Below are 12,237 nucleotides of genomic sequence, written 5' to 3' on the forward strand. Positions count from 1 at the left end.
GGGCGGGCCGCGCGCGCGCCCCCTCGCGCCGCCTCACGGGAGTGCGGGATGGATCCATGACTCAAGCGGTACCGAGTGCCGAGTACCCTTTCCTTCAACACCTCCAGGGACAGCGACCTCCCCGGGCAGCCCGTCCCAATGCCCAGTCACTCTTTCTGCGAATAAATTCTTCCTAATGTCCAGCCTGAACCTCCCCGGCGCAGCCTGACGCTGTGTGCTCTCGTCCTGTCGCCTGGGAGAAGAGCCCGACCCCCCCACCTGGCTACAACCTCCTTCCAGGAGAGAAGCTTCCCCCGGCCGCTCTCCGCGGCCATCCCCAGGCGGAGGGACAGGTGGGCAGGCACGGGCCGGCCCGGGAGGGCGGTGCCGCCGTCACCCACCGCAGCACCCCGGTCCCGGCTGGCCCCGGGCGCCCGCGACGGAAAGTCCTGTGCTCGGGTCTGGAATTGCGCGGGGCTGAGAGGAAAAACGCGTGAACTGCCTTGTTTAAGCAGAGGAAACTGACAGGTGAGCTTTGTTAAAACCCGGCTTGTTCGCCGACTTGGACGAGCTGTGCGATTTTTGAGGTACTGAGCACGTCGTGTTCCTGTATCTGGAGAAAAACCGCCGTCAGAAGCGATGTGGGTGTCTGGAATAAACCGTGATTTCTGCTGTCTGGGCCCTTCACTGCTGCTTTGGAGTAGTAATTGCAGTTCTCGCACAGCTGTGTATTTTTGGCTGCTGTTTACGCTGTTGAAACTCTCTCTGGTATGCTTGTAATTGATTTTTGAACAGTTCCGCTTCACAATAACAGGGACAGGTGCGTTCCGGGGGGTTAGTTGTGATTATCCTGCTGTAAGCCAAGTTATGTCCCTTTTTTCACTGCTGACTGAATTCTGGTTGGGAGGTTAAGTAAGGATCCTGCAGGGAGAGTAGTGCAAGCATTGGAATATTGTGGTTATGGGGTGTGAGAGAGCACAATGCACCCAGAAACTTGGCTGCTATCTCAGGTGTTTTTTCAGTGTTTAACAGTGGTCACTTTTTGGAGCTGAGAGCAGAATTTACAATTTCTGCCTCATCACTGCTGTTGAGTGTAACAGCTGTGTTGTTCTCTCATTCTGGTGAATATTTTAGAACCCAAAGGCAAATGCACCCTAGTGCTCTCTCTGTGTGGGACAGTCCAAGTTTAGAGCCACAGACACCGAGTAAAACCTGAGCTCAGTCATGAAGGAAAAAGCAAGGACTCTAGGAAAAGATAGTGCCTTTAATCCATGTTATTATGTGAATGGGAAAGGGCTTCTTATTTCTTCAGTCCAGGTCTACACTAAATGTAGTACAGTCTAGTTAAAATGCAGCAGCTTGGTGTGTTGAACTTTATCCTGGATGAAGGAGAAAGAAAAATACCTTGTGCATTTTAATGCATATGTTTTTGTTATACTGGCGTAATGCACATTTAGTTTTATCATTTTAAGAGGTCTGCCATAAGTTTAGAAGCTGATAAACCATCTAGACCTCAAGAATACCCCCAGACCAGGAGGGTAAATATCAGGTCTGCTATAGTGACACAATCCAATTCACTGTAATGTTTCATATTTCGAATAGCATTTCTAATAACTTTTGGGCAACATTACATAGAACAATTACACAGTGCATCTACAGATGAAAAAGCCCTATGTATAATAACTACCAAGTGGTCTTTTGGTACTGAAATCACATTAACTGTAGCTGCACTACTGGCTTTTAATGCTTGAGCATGGGAAGGAAAATATGAATTAATTGTGTTACTGGAAGCAGAGAAATCCAGTGCTAAAGGTAGTGCCTGTCTTGTGGGGGAACAGTGCTCTGCACTGGTAACTGGTAACTGGTACTGGCAGCATATGGTTTATTTTATCTATCTTTGCTCCTACCTTATGATATACATTCCTGTTCTAATCCTTTCTCTCTCTTTTTTTTTTATTTTTCATTTATTTGAATGTCTTTCTACTATCATGTGAATAAAGAAATTTTATCTTGAAGATCTCATGTCACATTTAATGAAGGTAAGTTTATGTGCAGAGCTTATTCTCAGGTCTCGCTTCATGAAATAACTGATAGTACCTTCCCAGAATTTCATTCAAAAAGAGCTTAAAAGACTTTTGTGTTCAAGGTTAAAATGATTGCCATAAATTTATTAGAAGTCCTCTGTGTGTATTTCAAAAAAACAAAAGAAGTCTTGTTCTTGTTTTTATAATGTACTCAGCCTTTTAGTTCAGTGTCATAACCTGTATTTTAAAGCGAGGAAACTGTGGTTTGGTGCAAAAATGTATAAAAACCCAAAACTTACCTGTAGCAGTTTTTGGAGGTTGAAGTAGTAGGAAATACTGAAAGTATCTGGTTTGGGGTATTTGTGTCAGGGACCTGAGTTGTGTCTGAGGCCTTGCCACAGCTGGTTTTGCTCATCGATGTGGCATGGGAAAATATTGTAGTTTCACTGTTGGAAGCAAACCTTGGAAGGAAGAGCAATAGATTAGGACAGGCACTGAACCCTGGAAAGAGAAAGAAATGATTAGATTAACTGGTGGGAACTTGACTTTTGGAAGAGGAACAACAGAGCCGTTGTTGGCACGGAGTTGGTATCAGAAGCCATTGCGGTCTCGGTTCACACGCTGGCCACACGTGAGCCGATGTTGCACCTGGAAAATGGCACTACTGTGAGGGGGTATAAGAGGTGGTTCTGGGTTGGATGAGTGAGCAGGACGAGATGCACACTGCTTTTGTCTGGGGGACACCCTGAAACAGGCATAGCCTGCCTGCTCGTCCTGCCGAGTACGGTGCTCCATCTCCTCCTGCTCAGCGGCTTCTCAGGAATCCAGGGGGCAGTGTATACTGATTGCTATCACCAGTAGGGGAATAAAATTACTTTGCTTATACCCATCATGTCTCGGTGTTTGTGATTTTGGGAGTTCTCACGAACCTAGAACAGTATTCAAGTGAATAAGGAGCAAAACTAATCTAACTTGTTGTTTGTGTTCATTTGTTTGAAGTGGTGGCTTTGTATGATTTTCTGATTTATTAGTTTAAATTTACACTTTCAGTATATACAATTGATAGGTCTGTCTGTTCAAAGAAATTTGCTTTTGTATTTCCCAAGTTAGTGTTTTGTAATGTCTTGATTCAGTGCATTCCAGCGATGGAGGAACTAATCAATAGGAATACAATCACTTCTGAAAGAATTACTACAAGTAAGTTTCACAACCTTTTTTATGCATTGCAAATAATCAAGCAAATATTTCATGTATTGGCCAACGATTTCTTTGCATTTTGAATTCACTGTGTGACTATGTAAATAATTCTAGGTAAACTAGTTGGAGAAAATGCAGTTGTAGTTCTGAAACATTTATTTTAATATTGTAGATTAAAATATAATTACTTTTGAATATCTTATCAATTTAGAAGGAAATCCTTCCAGGGAAAGAGGCAAGTTCTTTCTTAACAAGTGTTTCTAAACAAGTGTTACTAGTTTATGTAGTGTGTTTAGCCTTTTAACTTTTTAAGATGTTCAGACATTTGTGAAATTCCATGAAAATCACACAGTGTAAGAGTGGTCAAGAGAAAAAAAAACACAGTGCTGACTTCAAGGGAGCAGAATGATGGTCCCCAAGGTGGGGTGTGATACACTGCTGTACCACTGCAATTCATAAAGTCAGTAGCACAATATAGGACAAATATCTGATTTGAAATGCTAATTACATTTTACATTCGGCTTTGTTTGCAGCTCATTTCTTACTTCCTTCTACCTTATTTGTTCTCAACCTTGCTCCTTAATAGAATATCCAGGTATGTATCGTTGTCTGAAGACTGCTCAGAGGGAGGTGTGGTAACTCCCTTGCTGTCCCCTGCACAAGGCTTTGATCCAGCTGGGTAACATTTCAGCACGAGGGCAACATATCTGGTACATTTCAAAATCTGTTGCGTTTGCAAACTCCACTGTTGGTCTTGAATGGCTTTTTGTCATCATAAATCAAAATAATAAATTGCTGATAGTGACAGGTCTTCCATTTTGTGTCTTTCTCAACTAGCTTGTGGACTGCAAAGAGGTTCCTGAAATTCATGCCTTGAGGTGTTCTGTAAGGAAATTTGCAATAAGAAAGGCTGCTTGTTTTAATAACTCCATCATTTAGGAGGTGATGTGACCGACTTGAAGAGTTGGTGACTGATTTGCCTGTGTAAACTTGCTTAAAGCAGAGGCAGTGAATTCGTGTTGATTTCAGTTTGAGGAATGTGTTTATTTTAAGGGAAATTACATTGTTTTTCTTTCTGTGGTACACAAAAATTAGCATCCGATTTAGTGAAAGAAAAATTAACATGACAGAGATGACAACTGAGTATGTGGCAGGGACACGTGCTGTTGTGGGAAGCTCCTGCAGTGGGGCACATCAGTAGTTTTCAAGTTGGGAAAGCAGCTCTGCCAAGAGGGGAGGGCTGGTTTATAGTGAGATCAGGTTCCTGTTATAATAACGAGTCACAGCTCCCGGCAGCACTAGAGGGTGCTGGAGGAACGACTGCAACATTAACAACTCTGTGTTGGAAATCCAGAATCCCAGGAAAGTCGAGTTGTGGTGCCCCTTAGAGCTCTCAGCTCCAACCCAGCCTTGCCATAAACAGCACACTCCTGTTCTCCTGCCGGATCCACTGCAGTCAAAGGGAAGGCAGTCACCTGGAGGGACTCCATTGTGTGACACACTCTTTTTCCTTAGGACTGGTCAACAGGTGATGACATCTTGTGTGTGACACTATGAAAGCATCAATGGATCACCAAAAGGAAAAAATTCAACGAGAATGAAACTGTACATGCTCATCTCAGTAAGTATTACCACCTGTAGCAGTGATCCTGACTGGAAGGCCATTGGACATCAAGGAGTTAGTGATCCAGGGAGCACTTAACTTGAGCTGGGGTGCAGCTCCACCTTTGGGCTTGTGTTGTGGTGCACAAACCCCTTGGCCACAGGATCAACTCAGCCAGCTCATTGCAACAGAGCAGCCTGCAGGCAGCTCCCACCTAATTCCAGGAGTTAAGCTACCTGCCTGGTATTAGGGAATGCAGCAGGGAGTTCTTTCCTGAACATGCCTTGTTTGATAGTGAGAATGACCAACAGAGTGCCAGAGTGTTTGTCTCTCCTGTGGTAGAATCTTCATGACCGGAAGGGGAGAATCTCTTCCATGGAGGGGGTTTGCCCAGCATGGACCAGAGGCCAGTTTGATGCTACACCCCCAGGGGTTCCTACCATCTGAAGGGGTCTGAAATTATCTATACTATGCTCTCTTTAGAGTGTTAGACCTTCAAAATAGCATTTTAAATGATAAATTCTTTCTTACTGAGATCATAATGGATCAACACATTCAGGTGCAAGACATCATAATAAAAGTACTTTAGCCAATATTTTTGTTTTAAAATAAATGTAAATATTTTAATCATTTTTTTCAAAGAAGTTTTGATTTGAGGCTTTTCTAAATTGAGGGACTAAGCATATGGTGGGAATGAGGAGAGGTAGACCTTATAAATGGAAATTTGAATCTTGATAGTGATTCTGAAGTTGGCCTTTAAAATAATTTCATCTCTTTGTATGCTTTGGTCTGTGATAAATTGTGAAACACTAAGTAGTATACTTTCAGTTTCATTTTAAATAGCTAATTTTGAATGTACTCTTTTCTTTTGAAGGTTACAAACATATTTAATATTACAGAGTTCTTGGTTTTTAAAGAGTGGCTGTTAGCAAGCAAGGATACAGTTTGAGAGGAGTGGGAATAAAAAGAGCCTTGATCTTATTTACCTCAAGCAGCTGCTGAATCTCCAGTGTGTCCTGTTCCATAAGGTATGTGAAGATATTTTTTTTCTTACCACTAGCAAAGGGAGACAAGCTTTGTTCAGCTGGGGAAGGTATGTACTGCAATAGTAACAAAAAGATTCTGGAATGAAAGGAGAGACTCTTTTAGAAACTTCATGCCTGTACTGTAACAGATGTTCATAGCCTTTCCTCTGATATAAATGAGCTGTAATGATGCATTACTGTGTGTAAACAGTGTTCTCCAGCTCTTAGTGTTTCCAACCACAAAGCAGGAGGTTGCAAACTTTACTGTTCTCTTTTCATCTGACTTGTGTTAATTCCCTACTATTGATAATCATCCCAATTTTAAAAATCCCATCTTATTCCTGTTGAAACCAGCAAGAACAGAGCCCACCACTGGATTACATTCCCAGTGCCTGGGCAGAAGGAGGCCAAAGAGACTGGGGTCTTGGTGCAGTTTTAGTGTCTTTGTAAAAAATCTCATTGCAAAAACTTGAAACTCATGGAGACAATGGTACTTTTTTGCATTAGTGCATTAGGATTAGCCTGCACTACTTCTTGAGAAGCAATTCAGTGAGCAAACAAAGACTCTTCCTTTTTTTCAGTGTCATTAATTAATTTAAAATATTCCTTATGAGAGGTGTTTATCTTAATGGGAGAGGACTCAGAGAGCCTCAAGGGTTCATAGATAGATCAGAGGGAGTGATACTTCAGAACTGGTGGGTGCCTTGGCCCAAGTAATGTAATAGAATAGGTCAATTCATTATCCACTTTCCCTTTTCTGATATTGCAACTAGTAGGATTTACTTGTTTTTTCTTCTCACACACCTGTATCTCATGAGAAATGTACCCTCTGCTTTCTTCCTGCATTTTGCACTGATGCTGTGCCATTTATGTCATTTGGCTGACACACATGGGCTGATGCTGAAGGGTATGTACCCTTTGCTATTTACAGATCTCCTCTGACATAAACAATGCCAACAAAACTAGTTTATAAGTCTATTCAAGTCGAGGTAAAACTCATTTCCCAGATTATTTCCAAGCACTGAGTCCAGATGCCTGTTGGTAAAGTTTGGACTTTTCTCTTGCAGCAGCTGCAGAGTGGAATTTTTTGAACAGTTGTATTGAGTTTCATAGCAAGGAAAACTGTTTTGTTGACAAGTGGTTGTTACCATGATCTCTACTGAAAGTAAGATGTCGGAAGGAAGAGTGAGTCCAAATGTATTTCAGAGTTGTGGGGTATCTTTTTAGGCACAATGTTTTTAGCATTCTGAGTAAATGCTGCTGCTTTAAACAGGCTAAAACTAATATAAACAAACTGAACTGAGGGCTTGTAGCTGTTAGAAATAAGTCAGTCATGATGGAATAGCTTTGTATTTTAAAGCCTAATGAACTGACAGTTTATTAGTTAAATGGAGGGGAGGGAAAACATGGTGTGGGATGGAAGCATTAATTTGAGTTACCTTGGTGTTCATGAACACTAAGTTGCCCTCCTGTTCCAAATTGTACTTAAATCTCGTTTTTCTCTCTGTTGGACTAAAATGTCTTGTTTTTATGAATAAACACTATTGTACTATTTTAGAACATCTGGGGAAGTTTATGCCAATTGAAATTCTTTAGACGTTGTGGTGAAAGTAATCTGATTTACCTGGTTTTCCATATTCCTGTGAGAGGATCTTCCTGAGATACCTATTGCTCTAAATTCTTTCCCCAGAAAAAAATATTTAGTTGGAATTATTTGCTTGTTTTTCTTTGTTCTATTTCATTTTCACTTCAATGCTGTCTCTTACAGGTTTATGCAACTTTGTGGAAGAAACTGAACCATAAGCCAAAATAAAATGGAATAAATATGAAAGTTCTGTGACAAATCCCTCTGTTTGATATGGACTGAAGTCAACAAAAATATTTTTCTCTGCAATATACTATCTACTCTTCAATTGTAAGCTGGGCTATTTGCTGCCTTGGAAGTCCAAAGGAAATAAATATATTTTATGTTTACTTTGTCACACTTTAGATTACACAGACATTCAGTACAGAGCCTCCTTTGACCCAGGATGTCCTTTGGTCAAAAACACAGTCACCTGAAACTAAAATGGAATAGTCTTGAAACAAAATCATGAAAGCTTTAATTTTCTTTCTTATTTGTGGATTCATATGTAATAATAATTTTGCTTCATAACTTCAGACTGAAAAATAGTTTTTAGTATCTCTGAAGCTTTTCCTTCAAATACATTTAATGTTTTACAGCAGATTCCTAAGAGGCATGCTAATGTTAGGTACAGAGGGATGAGAAAGGACCTCCTCTTCTTGTGGACAGGACAAAAAATTTGTCTTGAATCAATTAGTTTTTCGTGTCTCTGTGATTTTGAAAGCTAGAGGATGCTGAGTTTTCCGGCAGCAAAGAAAGCAATGCATAAAAAAATAAAGGGGGGATTCAAGACAGCGAAGCAAGATGGTGTGAAGATAGAAATATTTACAGTCTTGACAATATTGAAAAGGCAAGAGATGAATGGAGCATATGACTTGGGTTTTTTGTTTGGTTTTTTTGGGGTTTTGTTTTTGTGTTTTTTTCTTTTGGAGATGGGGGAGTGTGTTTGGTTTTATTTTGGTTTTTTGTCTTGGTTGGCTTTAGAAGTCCTGATTTCTGTTCAAACTGTTAAAGGTATGGAGTTGCTAAAGCAGAGAACCCCAGTGGGATAGATGCTGGTTTAACTTCTCTGCAAGTGTCAAGAGCGTGTGCCCCCTTGGCAGCTGCCCTGAGTCCTGGCAGCAGGCTGAGGGAGAAGCAGCAGAGGAACAATTTGATCAGTTTTTCCACTGAGTTAACTGTTGAGCACCTTATGTTACACACTGGTGTTTAATAAATTAGCTCTCAGAACGTGAGTGTGGTGAAGTTATAATTTATGTACAGCAATAGGGTATATGGTTAAATATACATCATGTAGACACTGATAGCTGCTCAATAAATAGTCACCATAGCGGGTGCTAAAGGACATCCCTGTGGTTGAGCTTTAGGAAAAGTACTTTTGTGGTATATATAAGGGAATCTGCATCAGATCATACTGTTCCACGTTCATTGGTTCACATTATCTACTGACATGGTTTCAAAATCCCTTTCTCTGCTTTCTTTGTGCCAGCTCCTGGCTGTGGATTCAGGGGTCAGCTCAGACTGAATGAGTTTACATGAAGTCAGATGCTAAGCCATCCTCCCCACACTCTGGAAGGTGCTTTGGCATAGAGAAGAGGAGTGGCTGGAGCCTAATGAGTCATACCCAGCTGATAAGTAAGATTTAGGTTGATCAGTTAATTGAAAACAAAATGTTTTAAATGAACTGCACAGTTTTCTAGTTCCCTTTCTTAAGTGTCCGTCAGTGCTTTCCCAGCCATGCAATTTTTAGTTCCTTGGGAGACCTTACCATTAGTAAAGAGAATGTTGGAAATAATTTGCCATTTGCTTAAAGGCTTAACTTTGCTTTTAAGTCAGTCCCCTGGCAAATGGAGGATCTGCTTTCCAGAATGTGCCATCTTCATTTTTAAGGGAAATAAAATACTAATTACTACATGAAAATACTAATTACTACCTGCTTGAGCAAGAGATCTTCAGGATAGTCTTCCATAAAACTTGGGTGAATTCCTTTTAGTCCTCTCTACAGAATATTGTTTGCAATTTTAGCAAATTTGAGGGGAGTTTAGAGACCTTGTGTAGTCAAGAGTCTTAAGACTATGGATTTAATTTTAAGAGAAGTAAAAATACCCTGAAATCTTAGGCACCAGCCAAAATCCACGGAGAAGCCTGAACTTTCCGTGTTTCCATTCAGACTTTGGGAGTACAGCTGAGACTCGAAAAGAGTATTTCTCCAATGCAAAACATTTTGCTTGAAGTCTGAACTGAGACCTGAGTGCCAAAATGTGTATGGTGCTTAGGCAGGAGAAGGGCAAAGCCTGTGTCTCACCCTAAATAAACTAGCTCCTCCTGGGCGTGCATAGGAAAAAACTTAACTACTTCTGATGTGAAAGAGATACAGCAGCTGTTAATGGCATTCAGTAGTTAGTAGTTCTCTAGCAGTGACTGTTGTGTTCCTGTTTGTTATTTTGTGAATGATCATGAACTACTTCTGGATTGAAAAAAGGAACACCATCTGCTGTATTTAACTTGCAGGTAAAATTTTGATGTGAGCAAAGCATTGGGAACCTAGAGCTACACTGATATAATTAACAACATGTATTCTGTCAAGGTACTTCTTAGTTACATCTGACATTACATGTCCCAGCTTCTCTGTGTGGTGAAAGTTGTCAGTTACCAGTATTCTACACCTAGATTACTTATGCTTATAAACTGTTATTTAATATTTTAGCTTTAGTTATTTTGAGCATTAAAACAGTCAGATTCTCTTTCCAGTGTTTACTCAGAGTGATGTCTACTAAAACAGACCTTCCCAGAGAATAAAAAAAGTATCCAGCCTGTGTTATTTTTAAGGTGTTGCCTAACCCCCTTCCAAAGCGAGTTCCTCAGAGGAAAGCCAAGGCATAATTAATTTGCTGAATAGGAATAACCATTTTTCTAGTTATAGCAGAGAAAGCATTCCCTCACGTTGTTGGACCAGCCAAGCAAATCTCTGACATATAATTCATCAAAATAATATGCAGGCTTTCAGTAGGAAAAAAAGACTTGTATTCTTTCTCAAGGACCTGCCCTGATATTTTAGCTATACTGCAAAATATTTATTTGTATTAGTGATGGTAGCAGTAGAGGGGGATTTGACTGTTGTCTGTTTTTTTCTGAGGGCCTATTTGAAAATCAGGGTAAACATTAGAATGTTATTGCATATTCCAGACACTTGCAGAATACCTTCCTGTATTAAGCAGGCCAGAGCCAGCATCTTCCAAGCACTTAACATAATGCTGTATCAAGTGACACTTTTCTTCCCAATTCTGAATTTTTGCATAGCCACCTGTCTTTCTGGGAAATATACAGGATCCATCATTCTGAGAACCAGGCTTTAAAGCTTAAGCTTAAAAATAGAGATATAAATGTTTATTTTTGGCTTTTTTGTGGTCAGCTTCGATGTAGAGGTTTGGTACTCATAAATATTGTTGATTCCCCCATGTAGCTCTTTCGACTTCACTGTTCAGCAGTGAGCAATGTGAACTGTGATGCAGGGCTGGGGCTGATACCAGAGATGACACCATGAAAGGTGGGGATGGGAGTAACTGGAATACTCTAAACTGGGTTTACACCTGCAGGATAACAGCAGTAATGGTAGAATAATGGATTCAGGAGACAAATTGAAAACAAAAGTAATTTGTATGTTGGAAATTTCAGACTAGTTCAGGTGTAAAGGCAGTTTTATGGGATGTGCTTGTAAGCAAACACAGAGAAGAGAAAGTACAGAACCTTCAGGAGGAGCAGCACAGTATCCTGCACAGCCATCCTCATTGTTGCTTTTTGTGATGTTGCACTGCTCTCTTCACTAACCTTTGCAGCTCACAGACTCCGTGTATGAGCACCAAATATCTTACTTTCTGTAGAGAGGTTTGTGATTTTCCAGCAAAATGCTATTAACACAAATATTTTGCATTCTTGCTTCCATCTGGCTTTTGTCAGTGGTGGGATTATTTTCTCTTAATCCACTCTGCTGCTTTTTAAAAATATAGCATTTTCAAAAGAACGAGTAAGTTTGTTTTGCATTCCTGAAATACTTATTCAAAATAAATGAGTATAGATGAATAAATGAAAATGTGTCTAATCTGGCACTTAGGAATTATCTGTTTAGCTAATATTTAAATTATTCTTGGTACAAAACATATGCATGTCACTATTTTCAGTCACACTATACATAGGCTGATTGATACTAAGTCACCTACAGAGACCAGTTCTGTCTATCTGGAGAGTGGAAAAATACCAGTATAGGTTTGAACTGTACCTGACACCTGCTGTTGGCCATGGTTGGTGATAGGATAACTGATCCATCGTTGTGTTTTTGAAGTAAGATTAAAAATAAGTTTTGTTTCTTCATTCTTGTTTCTCGTTTGTTTTTTTTTTAGTGAACTAAACACATATACTCTTATTCTTTTTGAACAACATTCCCAGTGTTCATAAGAGAAGTAATATTTTTACACTGAAAATTTTCCTTCTAAGAAAATTTAAAAAAACCTTCTAGAAGCTGTTTTTCTCTCCTTTGAAGCTGCCATGAGGTAGTTGAGAGATGCTGAATGTGCTGATGGAATATATCTCTCTGACTCCACAGCAGTTTAAGTTTTCTCTTTTATTTGGTCATCATTTCATGCAAACTTAATTAGCAGTGCTCAAAAAAAAGAATACTGAAAACCAGTTATTTGATCTTAATATCTAAAAAATCTGTACCATCTTGGCTCATGTCTGCTTGTGCCTTTGGCTAATGGGACCATAAGGGTGTAGCTTTGTCCTGCCAGG

The 12,237-nt window shown here is 40.1% G+C and overlaps 1 long non-coding RNA gene across 4 annotated transcripts; it reads left to right on the forward strand.

Annotated features, from left to right (window-relative positions):
• Nucleotides 1-9,793, forward strand: LOC127470786 (uncharacterized). Of its 4 annotated transcripts, XR_007904394.1 has the most exons (6): nt 1-507; nt 3,137-3,200; nt 3,734-4,821; nt 5,678-5,831; nt 6,896-7,025; nt 7,597-9,793. It is a non-coding gene; the product is annotated as an uncharacterized LOC127470786 (long non-coding RNA). The 4 variants fall into 4 exon arrangements; XR_007904393.1 differs by lacking the exons at nt 1-507; nt 3,137-3,200 and having other exon boundaries at nt 3,207-4,821; XR_007904396.1 differs by lacking the exons at nt 1-507; nt 3,137-3,200 and having other exon boundaries at nt 3,207-4,821; nt 6,899-7,025.
• Nucleotides 9,794-12,237: the final 2,444 nt, after the last annotated feature.

Source organism: Manacus candei, unplaced genomic scaffold (assembly GCF_025592945.1).
Source record: "Manacus candei isolate 608988 ecotype Guabito, Panama unplaced genomic scaffold, ASM2559294v1 h1tg000023l, whole genome shotgun sequence".
Taxonomy (NCBI): Eukaryota; Metazoa; Chordata; class Aves; order Passeriformes; family Pipridae; genus Manacus; species Manacus candei.